Source organism: Hypanus sabinus, unplaced genomic scaffold, assembly GCF_030144855.1.
Source record: "Hypanus sabinus isolate sHypSab1 unplaced genomic scaffold, sHypSab1.hap1 scaffold_131, whole genome shotgun sequence".
Lineage (NCBI taxonomy): Eukaryota > Metazoa > Chordata > Chondrichthyes > Myliobatiformes > Dasyatidae > Hypanus > Hypanus sabinus.
The window spans coordinates 913,064-929,938 of record NW_026779378.1 but is presented as its reverse complement, the minus strand read 5'-3'; the positions used below and the strand labels follow the sequence as shown (position 1 = coordinate 929,938).

General features: G+C 45.0%; 1 long non-coding RNA gene and 1 pseudogene across 1 annotated transcript; both read right to left on the bottom strand.

Moving 5' to 3' along the window:
* The window catches only part of LOC132386788 (zinc finger protein 850-like), a 33,734-nt pseudogene that overhangs the window by 3,087 nt on the left and 13,772 nt on the right, over positions 1–16,875 (bottom strand).
* On the bottom strand, positions 10,172–15,467 carry LOC132386793 (uncharacterized). The gene is made up of 3 exons (XR_009509668.1): positions 15,312–15,467; positions 11,540–11,712; positions 10,172–10,339 (listed from the first exon to the last, which is right to left on the bottom strand). It is a non-coding gene; the product is annotated as an uncharacterized LOC132386793 (long non-coding RNA).

The following is a 16,875-nucleotide window of genomic DNA, read 5'->3' as shown; positions in this document are numbered from 1 at the left end:
ACAGGTCTTCCCATCTACCCTCCATACCCTCCAATACACCCTCTAACTTGTAATAACCAGTGTGTACATAAATCTTGCACTGTGCATTTTTTTTTTTACCCAGTGACAAGATATGCACAGTGAATTTTTATAGAGAGGTATTCATTTTAAGAGCTGGCAAATCACTGTCAATAGGAACATTGATCTCCTCTGGGTTCGATCCAGTTCATCTGCACTCTCACACAACCTATGTAGCTGGCCTGTAATGGATAATGAAGGATTTTCTCACCAAAATTTTTTGCATATTGTCCATATGAGGTTTGCTTGCTAAGTTACACTTTAAAAAGTCAGATTTCCAAATATCACTCCACTTCTACCCATTTGCAAATTCTCCAGCAACTACTGCAACACCAGAATACACACGAGTATCACCAGTATTCCCCTGAAGCCTCCCCCATTGACTGACAGTGGTGAACTCAGTGATGGCAATGCCAATGAATACGAAGGGAAGGACAGGAGTCTGTCTCATTGGAGTCTGGCACATTTGGGATGTGAAAGATACTTGCTGCCCATGACAAAGGTGTTTGATATCATTACATACCCAGAGAGAATGGGACAAAACATGTTCTCCCGGATAGAAAAGTCCAGAACAAGAGGAGGTAGAACAAGCAACAGACACAAAATGCTGGAGGAACTCAGCAGGCCAAGCAGCATCTATGGAAAAGAGTACTAATGCTGAATTCCTCTAGCATTTTGTGTGTGTTGCTTGGATTTCCAGCATCTGCAGATTTTCTCTTGTTAGTGATTGGAGGTAGAACAAAGGTGATTTTCTCAACTGGTGATGTAAAAGATTTTGTTCCCTTTCTCTGAGTTGCTAATCCTTGCCTTTATTATAGCTGGAGCTCAGCTCTATCTGAGAGATCCATCGGTTCCCATTCCCTCAGCAGCCGGAAGCTCCCCGGGGCCCATGTACGGATTGTGGTGCTGAGAGACAGGGACGAGAGCAGGACTGTCCCGGGATTGTTGGCCATGGTGTCCGGATTTCACAGGAATTGTCCTGAAGTCAGTGTTTAAGATAAAAACACAGAGAATTGCTCTTATCTGTACCCAACATTTTCAAGGCCTTCTGTGTACTGCGCGCATACGTGATACTCAGCGATGGCCTCAGCCTGACGCCTGCGTATTTCATCTGCACTTTAGAGCCAGCAAAATTCTTAACGCATGGCCCTCTGACACATCACGGTGCCATTAACCATTTCTGCAAGCACTGGTTCAATGACCATACCTCATTTTTTTTTATAGTGTGTGTAGAAAAAATCTGCAGCTGTTTTAACACAGAAAGTGGCTCCCATAAACAATATACTCAATATCAACGTGTATCTAATGCCAAAGTACAATGCTGTTATAAAACACAGGAGATTCTGCAGTTGCTGGAAATACAGAGACACACACATGCACAAAAAGCTGGAGGAACTCTGCAATTCAGAGAGCAACTAAGCAGCTAAGTACACAGGCTAGGCATGCTGAAGGGGCTCGGCCTAAACATTGTCTTTTTATTCCTCTCCACATTTGCTGCCCAAAATTAACCACCATTTTTTTCCAAATGTTTCTGACCTTTCTTCTGTAGTCACATCCTGCTGGTTCCTCCTGATTCCTCCTCCTCCTCCTCGTAAACACTGGACCCCATCTCTCTCTGGAGCAACTTTTGGTTTTTGACTCTGCACCATCGAAGATTCACTCGCTACTCTGCTGTCAGACTTTAGAGGTGCATTGTGTTTCGAGACCCCAGGTTCACTTACAGTGAGTGTCGCTTTAAGTGCTTCACTGAGGTGGGGCTGTGACATCATTCACAAGGAAAGAGAGAGAGAGAGAGAACGTCAAAACCACAGTGAGCTCATCGTCTTTTTCACCCGGGACAAAATCATGCAGGTGTATAAGATGATGAGAGGCATTGGTCGTGTGGATAGCCAGAGGCTTTTTCCTCAGGGCTGAAATAGCTAACACGAGGGGGAATAGGTTTAAGCTGCTTGGAAGTAGGTACAGGGGAGGCGTCAGAGCCAAGTTTTTTAAGCAAAGAGAGGTGTGTGTGTGGAATGCACTGCCAACGACGATGGTAGAGGTGGATACAATAGGGTCTTTTAAGATACTCTCAGATAGGTACATGGAGCTTAGGAAAATAGGTAGCTATGCGGCAGGGTAATACTAAGCAGCTTCTAGAGTAAGATACATGGTCGGCACAGCAATGTGGGACAAAGCATCTGTAATGAGTTGTGCATTTATATGTTTCCATGCAGTTCACGGGAAATCTCCTATCCCACAGAGTGGTGACTAGTTGCAACCTGTCATCTCAGGGAGAGTGAGAGGGGAACGGCAGGGAGAGATTTTGATATACGGATATGGAACAGAAACATGGGCAGGAACCAGATGGGCTGAGTGGCCTTTTTAGTGTACATTATGAGTGTGGTAGAGACAGTAAGTACCTGAGACACGGGATTTGATACAGAACTGATTTATCTTTCACAGATCCACAATATTAAACACCAATCTAGATTAAGACTAACATCAGCAGAACGGAGTCCTCCAATGCTCAGTGACCAGGGTTCAGTCCTGGGTGCGACGAGCAGCCACAAGAACTTCAGAATCAGAACCGTCCCTCATGATCCTGCAGCTGCTTTCAGTCACCGTGATGGCTAAACTTTTAACACAGAGATGACTTGAACATCCTCCCTGATGTAGGACTGCTCAGACCGATGATGTACGGGAGAAGGAAAAAAAATAGATAATAAAGTTGTTTGCACCGTTAGGGATAAACAGAGAGGAAAAGGTGGAATGTTTCTTGAATGCATCTATTTTAATGCTGGGAACATTGTAAGAAAGGTGGATGAGCTTAGAGTATGGATTGATAACTGGAAATATGATGTTGTATCTATTAGTGAAACATGGTTGCAGGAGGGGTGTGATTGGCAACTAAATATTCCTGGATTTTGTTGTTTCAGAAGGGCAAGGGGGGAGGTATTGCAATGCTTGTCTGAGAAAATATTGCAGCAGTGCTTTGACAAGATAGATTACAGGGCTCATTTAGGGGGCCTATTTGGGTGGAATTGAGGAATGGGAAAGGTATAGTAACACTTATAGGGGTGTATTGTAAACCACCGAATTGGAGGAGCAAATTTGTAAGGAGATAGCAGATATTTGCAGTAAGCACAAGGTTGTGATTGTGGGAGATTTTAAATGTCCACACATAGAAACGTAGAACATAGGTGCAGGAGTAGGCCATTAGGCCCTTCAATCCTGCACCGCCATTCAGTATGATCATGGCTGATCATCCAACTCAGAACCCTGTACCTGCTTTCTCTCCAAACCCCTGATCCCTTTAGCCACAAGGGCCATTTCTAACTCCCTCTTAAATATAGCCAATGAACTGGCCTCAACTGTTTCCTGTGGCAGAGAATTCCACAGATTCACCACTCTGTGTGTGAAGAAGTTTTTCCTCATCTTGGTTCTAAAAGGCTTCCCCTTTATCCTTAAACTGTGACCCCTCGTACTGGACTCCCCCAACATCGGAAGCAATCTTCCTGCATCTAGCCTGTCCAATCCCTTTAGATTTTTATACGTTTCAATAAGATCCCCCCTCAATCTTCTAAATTCCAGCGAGTATAAGCCTAGTTGATCCAGTCTTTCTTCATATGAAAGTCCTGCCATCCCAGGAATCAACCTGGTGAACCTTCTTTATACTCCCTCTATGGCAAGAATTTCTTTCCTCAGATTAGGGAACCAAAACTGCACACAGTACGCCGGCTGTGGCCTCATCTGCCATGAATTTGCCTACTCACCTAACCTCACCAAGTCACCCTGCATCCTCTTAGCATCCACACAGCTAACACTGCCACGCAGCTTTCTGTTATCCACAAAATTGGAGATGCTGCATTTAATTCCATCGTATAAATCATTATTGTAAACAACTGGGGTCCCAGCACAGAGCCTTGCAGTACCCCACTAGTGACTGCCTGCCAATCTGAAAAGGTCCCATTTACTCCCACTCTTTGCTTCCTGTTTGCCAACCAATTCTCTATCCACTTCAATACCATACCCCCAGTACCGTGCGCTTTAAGATTGCACACTAATCTCCTGTGTGGGACCTTGTCAAAAGCCTTTTGACAATCCAAATATACCACATCCACTTGTTCTCCCCTATCCATTCTACCAGTTACATCATCAAAAAATTCTTTAAGATTCACCAGACATGATTTTCCTTTCACAAATCCATGTTGTCCTATTATTTCACTTCTTTCCAAATGTGCTGTTATTACATCTTTCAAAACAAACTCTAACATTTTACCCACCTCCAATGTCAGGCTAACCAATCTATAATTCCCCGGTTTCTCTCTCTCTCATTTTTTTAAAAAAGTGAGGTCACATTAGCCACCCTCCAATCCTCAGGAACTAATCCAGAATCTAAGGAGTTTTGAAAAATTATCACTAATGCATCCATTATTTCTTGGGCTACTTTCTGAAGCACTCTGAGATGCAGACCATCTTGCCCTGGGGATTTATCTGCCTTTAATCCCTTCAATTTATCTAACACCACTTCCCTACTAACATGTATTTCCCTCAGTTCCTCCATCTCACTAGACCCTTGGTCCTCTACTATTTCCGGAAGATTATTTATGTCCTCCTTAGCGAAGACAGAACTAAGGTAGTTATTCAATTGGTCTGCCATGTCCTTGTTCCCTATGATCAATTCACCTGTTTCGAACTGAAAGGGACTTACATTTGTCTTAAACAATCTTTTTTCTGTTCACTTATCTATAAATCATTTACAGTCAGTTTTCCACTCTCAATCAGGAAATAGTATCGGAAAAGGGATTCCAGCTATCAGACGCTACAATCACTCTGTTAGGGTTCGAAGGCACGGAACGTACATATTCACGTACCCAGCCTCTGCAGGTGGAATTCCAGGGGAGCCAGTGTGAGGTTTCATTTACAGTCACCACCAGACGGGGGGTGTAATCTCGCAGGGAGAGACTTGCTCTGTCCGTTGGAAGTCGAGATTCTTTGCACAGTCAATGCTGTCACCCTTGTCAGGTGAACAACCGACAGCTTCCCCAGTTTCTGACCCCCAGGAGGAGGGCAATTAAATTGGACACTCCTTCTGCCAGCAGCCAACCCTCATGTGACTCTGCGCTTTGACCCTACGGGGTGCGCCACTGAGGAAAGCCAATATTATGCATCCCCCGAGGGACAGAAGTTCCCAGTCACGGTGATTAGAGAGGTTAAAGGAAGAGACGGTATTGCATTACTGGCCGAATTTCCGGATTTCCTTTGGCGACAGGCAGAACTGGTAGTTGCCCATACTGTGGCGACCCATTTCCTAGCGTATCCGAACCGACTCACAATTAGATAGCCTACGGGGGTTTGCGAGCACAGAGCTTTGGAGCCTCTGCGCCATGGGGGGGGCCGGTTGACAGAGGCTTAAAAGTGAGGCTGAAGTTTTCGAATAAAGTTTTTTCCTTCGACTGCAGTTACCAACTCCGTGTCTTAATTTTAGCGCTGCGTGTAGCACACCGCTACAATACCACCATTAGGATTTGCACTGGGTTCAAGCCAAAGAGCCCAGGGTTCCTGCCCTACACCCTAACAAAACAAGCCTTCAGCACCGAGGGAGACTGTGGGTCGAGTCCAGGGGTGCGCAAACTTTTTGAGTTGTGGGCCACAAAGGGTTCTAAAATTTGACAGGGGGGCTGGACCAGGAGCAGATGGACGGAGTGTTTTGGTAATACACCTCATAAGAGAAAATAAAATATCATGGGATATGTAGACAACATGTGCTTTAATTTCAATTGAAAATGCATTACAACAAAATATCTGTCTTTGAAGTCCCATGGTATTTAGCTATTTATTGAAATGACTTTTAAAACACTGAAAATTAAATGAATAAAATACAGCTTTTTTAAATAGTAACAGTTACTATTTTAAAGCACTGAAAATTCTGTTATCCTTCAAGATATTATCATCATCACTCTCCTCCTGCCTGTCTTTATTTCAAAAACGGTAGGAGATGCAGGTCTACTTGTCCTGCTCCTTCTTATTCAATAGTCCCCTGTGCCAAAACTCAACAATGACCAGCACAAGGACAGAACAATGACAGCGCGCCAGTATGCAGAGCGCGTTATTTGATCTGGAGCGCATTTTTTATCTTGAGAACGTACGTGCACCTGCGCACTACTCATGTCCATCACTTAACAGCAATGACGTAACATGTAATGCTTATTGAAAAAAATATTTTCAAATGCATTTTTTACATAACACAACGAAGAAACTTATTTTTAATTTCAGTGGGAACAATGTTGTTGGTCTCCCTTTTTAGCCAGCGCATCGAAGTCTGGATTTAGTATTGTTGTGGTGATTCTCAGGATGGATCTGAGGTGTTGGTCAGTTAACTTGGATCTGTGGCTGGCTTTGTTGATGTTCATGACGCTGAACGCCTGTTCACACAAATAGGTCGAGCCGAACAAAGAGTAAAGTGCAAATGTGGAGTAATACGCTGCACCTCAACAAAGGTCAATGTGTAGCGGTGTGCTACATGCAGCGCTAAAATTACGACACAGAGTCGGTAACTGCAGTCGAAGAAAAAAAACTTTATTCGAAATCCCCAGCTTCACTTTTAAGCCTCCCTCAACCTGCCCCCCGTGGCGCAGAGGCTCCAAAGCTCTGTGCTCACAAATCCCCGCAGGCTATCTCCCTTAGCCGGAACGCTGGCTAATTGTGAGCCGGTTCCGATGTGCCAGGAAATGGGTCGCCACAAATGTATATAGAGTGCGTCATCTATTGGGAAAACGCCAGAATTGCGGGGAAAAAACGTTAACAAGGCTTATTAATATAATTTCATCAAGTTCTGCGGGCCGGATTAAAAAGCTTAACGGGCCGCATATGGCCCCCGGGCCGTAGTTTGCCCATGCCTGGTCTAGTCCAATATAGGAAGGAGTCTATGGTGAAGACGGGATATCTGGTAAGAAAACCTTTTAATGGTGGCCAATCCCATGCTGTACCCCATCTCTGTGCAATTTCAGGCCAAGAAGTCTGTCGCACCAACTGCCCCCCTGTCTGGATCACCATGAAAGAAGGACAGACTCTCCCATCCATTTAGCAATATCCCCTCAATCCCGAGGCAAATTTTTATGAGAATAGAAGCTCTTTTGTGGATCCAGCAGGATAACAATATTCTGACTATGCAATAGTGATGGGCAGTGAAGTAATTGAACAGGCCTCTTTTGAAGCAGCTGTCTCCGCCCAGAAGGCTGAGCTGTTTGCTCTGACTCGTGCCTGTATCCCAGCAACAGACTAAAGTGGGAACGTTTACACAAACTCCCGTTACGCATTTGGAATTGTACATGACTACTGGGCTCTCTGGGAACGTGGGGATCCCTGACTTTCTCTGCCCACCCCATTAGTAATGCCACCTTTGTAAACAACTTACTCACCGCTCTACAGCTACCTCGAGTTTTGTTTTGTTTTTTCTCTGAGGAGAAGCGAAAACTGTGGTCCCAGATGGGGTGCCAGTAAGACCCCGACCTAGGATTTTGGATCACCCCAGTGGGACAGGTTTGTGTTCCTACACAGTTTTTACCAACATTGGTCGATTATATACGTAATTATACACACCTGGGAAAGGAGGGAATGGTTGGTAACCTGTACCCTGCACACCGGGTACGAGTCCCTTGCCAGGTGGACCTTTTCGTGTCTACAAGTTGATTTTATTGAATTGCCTAGAGTACATTGCTATAGATACTGCTTAGATATTATAGATGTGTTTAGTAGATGGGTTGAAGCTATTCCAACTACCAACAATACTGTTATGACTGTTGTGAAGGTATTATTACAGGATATAATTCCCAGGTACGGCCTGCCAGAGATGCTGAGCTCTGACAATGACCCACACTTCGTGATGAAAGTAAACAAAGGCATAAGTAATGAACTAGCTATCCAGCAACAATTCAACTTTGTACTCCACCCACGGGCCGCTGGCACAGTGGAGAGAGCCAATGGCACTCTGAAGAGTAAATTGGCCAAACTAACAGTGGAGAATGGACTCAGTTGAAAGTCCTACCAGTTCCATATGAGGGTTACTCCACAGGGGAAAACAGATTTGTCACCAGCTGAAATTATTTATGGATGGCCCATGAGGACACCCTGGGGACTAAGACCTTGTGTACCATTGCTCCCAGAAAGTCTACCAACAAAATTGGATATTCATACCCAAGGGGAAGACATGGGGAAATATATATGCTAACTAACCAAAATTTTCCAAGCATACATTCACAGGTACGACAGACTTACAAGGAAGAGAACTACTCTGCAGAGAGGAGTGACTATCCCACCATGGAACCTGGGATACTTTTTTCCGGACAAACAACTGGGATTGAGGGAACCTTGGACCTCGGTGGAGAGGACCATATTAGGTGTTGCTGACCACTTAGATGGGTGTGAAACTGAAGGGGCAATCTCGGTGGATACAGCAATTAGGTGCCAAACATGTTACTGAAGGAACTGTGTAGAAGGTCCCTCTTAGACTAATGGAAAACGTATTGGTTGTTAGTGGTGTTCATGGTTATGTCTTTGAGAGGGCTCACCCCAGCATCCGGGGGCACCCATGTCAACATTTCCATCTTTCTGTCATACCTATGCCAAACAGGTAGAACTAGGGGCCTGCTGGGTTTGTGCTGAAATTCCACAGCATGGTCAAACTGTGGTTCCAATGTCAGTAATCCTGCTCAACCAGAGTGAGGAACTCTCAGCCCGGGCTTTCTCAAATAACTTCCGGGGAAGTGAGATGAGGACCTGTGGTCCAGTCAGAGATGACTGCGGCTGTCAGTGTTTTGAGGGATGGTGTCTCAGACCCCCATCAAATGGAACTTCCAATACTGGGAAACATGCATCCTGGCCATACTTGCAGGTGCCCAGCAGCCGAGAGGAACAACTGAGTCTGCTTGATTTTGAATGATTACTTTTCTCTCCTATGGAGTAGCCAGGAATTCATTAGAGATAATCAATTTGGATACAGCACTTGAGGAGCTGGCCACAACACTGCAGGGGCCCTGACAGTAACAGAAGCCCAAGTAATGGAAATATCCACTGAAATGATTGCAATCTGGCAAACAGTCGTACAGAATCGTACGGCTTTAGAGTTTATCCCAGCTGAGAAAGAGGGAACCTGTGCTGTTATTGACACAGAATGCTGCATGTATATCCCCTAATGAATCTACTAACATTACATCCCTCTCCGAGCACACTGAAAAGGAGATTGACAGCATCAAGAAAGTAGGGCAGGATTTACACGGGTTCACCGATTACACGGGTGATCTGTGAAGGCCTATTTGGTAATATGTGGGGAATAAGACTGCATTATGGCCTAATATTTGTATATATCTTTGTTACAATTACTGTTGTACACTGTCTTTACCCACTGATAAGTCAATGCTGTCGTCAGTTGCTTTCTCTGTAAAAAGTTACTGCGTTGTTGATAATGTAATGATCAAAAGGAGGGAAGGATAAAGTGTGTAAAATGGTTAACACTTTGTTAAACAATAGCAGCCTGTTTTTCTGAAAGAAAATTCTGATGATCAATAGATGTACTAAGCCATGCTGAGCCATATTTCTTCTTGAGGGTAGCGAGCTAGGGTTTCCGGATGCTTATCTCCTTGCGCATTCACATGTAGAGATAGGATAGCTTCAGTCTGTTCTGTGTGGGTAAACCATTATGACTATTTTGTAGTTTGTCTTTAGGGGCTCCAGCCTGTCATGTAGTACATAGCCTGTCTTGTGTGGGGGTATCTGGATGGATATATCTGTGGTGTAAGGGGAATTGTTAGTCAGTTAGTGGATTGGGTGGGAACAGTCACAGACTGTTCCTGTTTGAGCAACTAACTAAGTAAGCCCCGGGTGCTTGGAATAAAGAGTTTGTACCGTACGGTCTCTGAGTGACTTTATCCGGATTCGACTTCCACAGAATGGGAATGGTTTTAAAGGGCTGCACTGCTGGAAGCTCATTACCAGACCAGGAGTGATTGCAACTGGGTCTGACAGAGGCATAACTGGTTCTTCTGGGCACATTCTCCAACTCCAACTATCTCCTACCTTCCTTTGTACAGGTATGTAATGTCTAAAGGACCAGTGTTTGAGTAAATGAGACTCACCAGACTTTCTCCTGACTGAATCAATGGAAACCCTGAGTCAGATGGGTCCTCTCCAGTCGGTGCTCTCAGTCCTCGGGCTGGTTCACTTGTTGCTGTTCCCTTGTCTTAGCCGTGGTTTGCTTCTAGTTGGGGTTTTTCTTCCAAGAAACCTCTCACCGCAGGTCTAACTTTAACCAGAGAGACAATGAAGCACAATAACAATAAAAAGGAGAACCAAACATTTCTGGTTAATGTTACTGAGAACAAAACGTAGAAAGCTGATATAATGATCTCAGTAAACATTTTTTTATTGTCACTCACACATCACAAAACAATACGGGATAAGGAGGAGCCATCATTCAGTCAGGAACAGAATTATGTGATTTGGTCCAACTGGTCTGCCCCACCATTTAACCATGGCTGATTTTCATTCCAACACCACATTCCTGCCTTCCTCCTGTAACCCTGAGCTGCTCAGCAATCATCAATATGTTAATCTCTGTCATATGTATACCCAAATGGCAGCTTCAACCAACTCTGTGGCAACAAATTCCACAGATCAGACATCTTCTGGCTGAATTTTTTCCTCCCCTCAGTTTTAAAGGAAAGCTTCTTTATTCCGAGACTGTGCCATCAGATCACAGTCTAATGGAAACATCCTCTCCATGTCCACTGTATCCAGGATTTTCAGTATTTGGTAGGTTTATTTAACCAAACATCCCTCCACCATCCCCACCGTCCCTTTGAACTCCATTGAGCACAGGTCCAGAATCATCAAATGCTCCTCATACATAATGCCGAACATTCCTGAGATTATTCTTGTAAACCTTGTTCACAACAACTGTACTGAACACATTTCTAGGAATAACAAACTAATTGGCACCAGGGTAATTTGCAGGGAAAAGTTGTGGTTACTTTATTGTTCAACTATCAAAGAGTGAGCCATTTCCACTTCCACATTAAAACTGATACATTTTAGGAAACATAAACCAATCCAGAGTGAATGTAATAAAAAGAAATTGGAATGACCAAACTGCTCAGCATGTAAGGAACAGCTGTGGGGAGGGGGACAATCTTTACAATTCAGGTTAATAACATTTTGTCAGGATGACTTCAAACATTTTCAGTTTTTAGTGCAGAGCTCCAGCAACTTAAGATTGTGCCCGATTTCCACCACTTCATCCAGATTTGACTTCCACAATATGTGAGTGATTTTAAAGGGTTGGGCTGCTGGAAGCACATTACCGGACCTGGTGTGATTGCAACTGTGTCTGACAGAGGCATAAATGATTCTTCTGGGCACATTCAGTCTCAACAACTTTTTCCCATCTTCTATTGTACAGGTATGTAATGTATAAAGAACCAGTGTTTGAGTAAATGAGACTCACCAAACTTCCTCCTCACTGACTCACTGGGAACTCCAAGTCAGCTGATTCAGTGTTGTTCTCTCCAGTTGATGCTCTCAGTCCTCGGGCCAGTTCACTTGTTGCTATTCCCACATCTTTAGCCATGGTTTGCTTCCAGTTGGGGTTTTTCTTCCAATAAACCTCTCACCGCAGGTCTAACAGTAACCAAAGAGATAATGAAGCACAGTAACAATGAAAAAGAGAACCAAACATTTCTGCTTAATATTACTAAGAACAAAACTCACTGAAATTTAAACGTTGAAGCCAAATATAATAATCTCAGTGAACAGTATTATATTGTCGCTCACACATCAAAAAACAATATAGGATAAGAAGGAGCCATCATTCTGTCATGGTAGTACAGGAACAGGATCAGGTGATTTAATCCATCTGGGCTATAAACATGTAGGAGCAATGTGTGGTTCAGTGCCATGCTCAAGGATACAACACATTGCCTGGCCTGAGGCTCAAACTCATGACCTTCAGATTGCTTAACCACTTGGCCACATGCACATCACAGAAACCACTCTCCCCCCTAGACTTCCCAGTCCCTCGGTAAAGCAGGCAGTGAAATCAAAGATCCCCAAAACCTGAGACGTTCTCCTTTCTCAGCCACCCCAGTCCAGGAGAAGACACAACAGTCAGAAAGCTCAAGGACAAATTTGAGCAGCCTCAGGAAACGAGGCGAGTTGGGGGAAGTTAACGGGACTCAGTGACCAACATCAGATTCCCCAACACAACATAGAGGAAGTACCCTGACCCATCTGGGGACTCTGAGCACACACCACGTCATCTTGCATTACAAAGTGAAGGGTAGGGCAGATCGACAGTAAACAGACTCACGTGACCTGTCAGTGGGTCTCCCTTTTCAACTCTGTGGAAATAGACATCCTGGGCTCCAGGTTTGGATCGTTCAATGCAGATTAAGCGAAGTCTACACATTTTTGCCCAGCCCAGATAATCGGAAAATAAATGAGTAATTGGTCCTCAGTTCGGGGCTCACGGCCAACATCGGATCTCCCCGCTCGGGATCGGTCTCAATACTCCCCGATGGGAACGCAGTATCTTCAGCCCACAGACAGTGATTCCAACCCCTGGCTCCCCCACCCAGGAGGTGAGGAGCCTTCCCTCGATCCCACAGGTGATGCACTTCAGCACTGAGCGGAAAAGAAAACACCACCCAGACGGAGACAGTGAACATGCGCGAAGTGAGTGTCACATCATCCGGAGGGCGGGTCCTCGGAAACAGGTGCACAGGTGCTGCCCATCTGCTGTTAAATGGGAGGGGCAAACGGGATCACGTGAACAGTCAGGTCTCCCACCCCAGGCAGAGTTCTCCAGCTACCCACCACTCTGTGTAAAGAAACAAACTTGCTGCTTACATCTCCTCTCACCATAAATATATCAGACATTTCAACCCCCAGGAAAAATAGATTGTCTGTCCACTCAGAATCCGAATCAGGTTTATTATCACCGGTGTGTGTCATGAAATTTGAAAACCGTGCAGCAGCAATTCAATGCAATACATATTATAGAAGGAAAAAAAAAACAATATAAAATAATAAAAATAAACAACTAAATCATTTACAGTTCATCTGGGACCCTTACTCTTTGTGATTTTGATAAATGACCTGGATGAGGAAGTGGAGGGATGGGTTAGCAAGTTTGCTGATGACACAAAGGTTGGAGGAGTTGTGGATAATGTGGAGGGCTGTCCGAGGATTCAGTGGGACATTGATAGGATGAACAAATGGGCAAAAAAGTGGCAGATGGAGTTCAACCAGGATAAGTGTGAAGTGATTCATTTTGTTAGGTCAAACATAATGGTAGAATATAACATTAATGGTAAGACTCTTGGCAGTGTGGAGGATCAGAGGGATCCTGGGGTCCCAGTCCATAGGACTCTCAAAGCTGCTACGCAGGTTGACTTTGTGGTTAAGAAGGCATATCAATCTTCAATCAATCTTCATCAATCGTGGGATTGAATTTAGGAGCCGAGAGGTAATGTTGCAGCTATATGTGATGCTGGTCACACCCCAATGTGCTCAATTCTGGTTGCCTCACTACAAGAAGCATGTGGAAACCATAGAAAGGGTGCAGAGGAGATTTACGCAGATGTTGCCTGGATTGGGGAGCATGCCTTATTAGAAAAGTTTGAGTGAACTCGGCCTTTTCTACTTGGAGCAACAGAAGATGAGAGGTGGCCTGATAGACGTGTATAAGATAATGAGAGGCATTGATCATGTGGATAGTCAGAGACTTTTTCCCTGGTCTGAAATGGTTATGGCAAGACAGCACAATAGGTACCTGGAGACACTGGAGAAAAATAAAGAAATACTAGCTTAGAACAATAGAGGGCGACGGGTAACCATAGTAATTCCTAAGTTAGGGTCATGTTGGCACAACTTTGTGAGCTGAAGGGCTTGTATTGTGCTGTAGGTTTTCTATGTTTCTGTGAATAAATTAAAAATCGTGCAACAAACAGAAATACTATATATTTTAAATGTGAGGTAGTGTTCAAGGGTTCAAAATCCATTTATCAATCGGATGGCAGAGGGGAAGAAACTGTTCCTGAATCACTGAGTGTGAGCCTTCAGACTTCTGTACCTCCTACCTCATGGTAACAGTGAGAAAACGACATGCCCTGGGTGCTGGAGGTCCTTGATAATGGACGCTGCCTTTCTGAGACATGGCTTCTAATCGTCTGGTAATCTTCTAAACGTCTATCCAGTCTCAACCCAGCCGGCAAGGCTCCGGAGAAAACGACACAATTTTGTCCAACCTCCCGTTACAGCTCAGGCCCTCTAATCCAGGCAATATCCTGGTAAACCTTTTCTGCGCCCACTCCAAAGCCCCGATATCCTTCCGAGAATAGGAGAGACCAGAACTGTATGAAACACTTCAGATGTGGTCTAACTAGTTTTATAAAGCTGCAACGCAACTTCACGACTTTTGAACTCAATGCTTCAACTAATAAAGACAACCATGCCATTTGTCTTCTTAACCACCCGATCAATTTGTGCAGTCTCTCTCAGGGAGCGATGAACTTGGAGTCTAAGATCCCTCTGATCATCGACACTGTTCAGGGTTTTGCATTTAACAGTGTACTGTCTCATACATTCGACCTACCGAGCTGCCAAGATGATCATCACTAATCAAATCTCACTGAGATTTCTCAGGTCCTGTTGAATTTATTACCAAGTGCACAAGTACGGGAAGATACAGGTACAGAGAAACACTGACTTGTGGCAGCATCACAGACAAGTACATTCAGATAACACACAGAACAGCAATTTTACAATTCTCTGTCAGTAACAAGATAGAAACATGTTTAACTTCATCCTGCTAATGGGACCAGAACAACAGGCTGAGCGGCGGCTCATCTCAGACGGTTCGGTGTGAAGGTCTCACAACCCGGACCGACCCCGGCAGATTCTGTGAAGGAAGCGAGGCGAGGCCGCCAGTTCTGGAAAGTTCATCCCCTCCCCCTTCAGGTTTCACCGATCACCTTGTGTTTCTCGCTCCCTTCCCCTCCCCCACCTTTTATTCTCCAGTCCTGCCGAAGGGCAGTAATGTCGGTATTGTCGACTGTATTCTTCCCCTAGATGCTGCCCGGCCGGCTGAGTTCTTCCGGCATTTTGTGCGCGTTGTTCGCATTTCCAACATCTGCAGATTTTCTCTTGTTTAAGTTCGGGAAAGTTAACTCACCACACAACGTCAGACCACCCCGCTCGGGACCGGCTTCAATACTCACTGAAGGGAAATTGTTGGTGTTGCCCCGCAGAGAATAATCCGTCTCCGGCTCCCTGTCCAAGGGGGCGAGGACCCCCTCTCGATCCCGATCTCGATCCCGATCCCGATCCCGATCCCGGACCCGGACCCACCGCTGACCCACTTCCACAAAGAAAAAAAAATCACTGCCTGGCTTTGCACTGTGAGCATGCGCAATATGCTTCTTTTTTGCGTCACAGGCGGTGGGCGGAGCCACGGAAACAAACCTGCAAATGCTGCCGATCTGCGGTAAAACACGATCACGTTTCGCTGGAGGGTCTCCCATGTGACCGGTGACTGTTCCTCGCCCTTCACATACTGCCCTACCCACCGGCGCATTTCCCACATTATTTCCCTATATCATTTCCATACGTATTTAGATTTTCCCTCCATATCTTCCCCGATCCCTTTCCCTCCAGCCCCAGGTCACAGAGTTCTCAGAGATATAGTCTCGATTCACTTCCCATCCCGACACACAGTTCAGACCCACACAGAAAATGAGCTGGTTTCTTTTAAATCAGTCAACACACACAAAATGCTGGTGGAACGCAGCAGATCAGGCAGCATCTACAGGGAGAAGCGCTGTCGACGCTTCGGGCCGAGACCCTTCGTCAGTCCTGAAACGTGGACAGCGCTTCTCCCTATAGATGCTGCCTGACCTGCTGCGTTCCACCAGCATTTTGTGTGTGTTGCTTGAATTTCCAGCATCTGCAAATCTCCTCGTGTTTGTCATTTAAATCAGTCTATGTTTATAAACACTCATTTCTATTCACATTCCTCTGGCCTCACTGGACAGGAACACTGAAACATTAAGTGAGAAACAACAAGAGGAGGCCGTTCGGCCCCTTTAACCATCAGCAAGATGGAGGCTACTCTCCCATCTCAGCCACATGCTTCTACCGATCTTGATTTTCTCGATCCCTTGGCTCTCCACAAATCTGCCAGCCTCTGTTTTATGTGAGGACGATCACCGAGTCTTCAACACCCTCTGTGGTGTGGATTTACAGACATTCACCACCCTCGGAGTGGAGACATTTCCCCTCATCTCAGTCCCGACATGTTAACTGCCATCATATTTGACCTACTAAAATGAACCACTTCACACTTACCAGGGCTGAACTCCATCTGCCACTTCTCAGCCCTGTTCTGCATCCTATCAATGTCCCGCTGTAAAGTCTGACAGCCATCCACACTATCCACAAAACATTCAACCTTTGTGTCATCAGCAAACTTACCAACCCATCCCTCCACTTCCTCATCCAGGTCATTTATAAAAAAACACAAAGAGTAAGGGTCCCACAACAGATCCCTGAGGCACTCCACTGGTCACCGACCTCCATGCAGAATATGACCCATCTGCAACCACTCTTTGTCTTCAGTGGGCAAGCCAGTTCTGGATCCACAAAACAATGTCCCCTTGGATCCCATGCCTCCTTACTTTCTCAATAAGCCTTCCATGGGTTACCTTATCAAATGCCTTGCTGAAATCCATATACACTGCATCTACTGCTCTTTCTTCATTGATGTGTTTAGTCACATCATCAAAA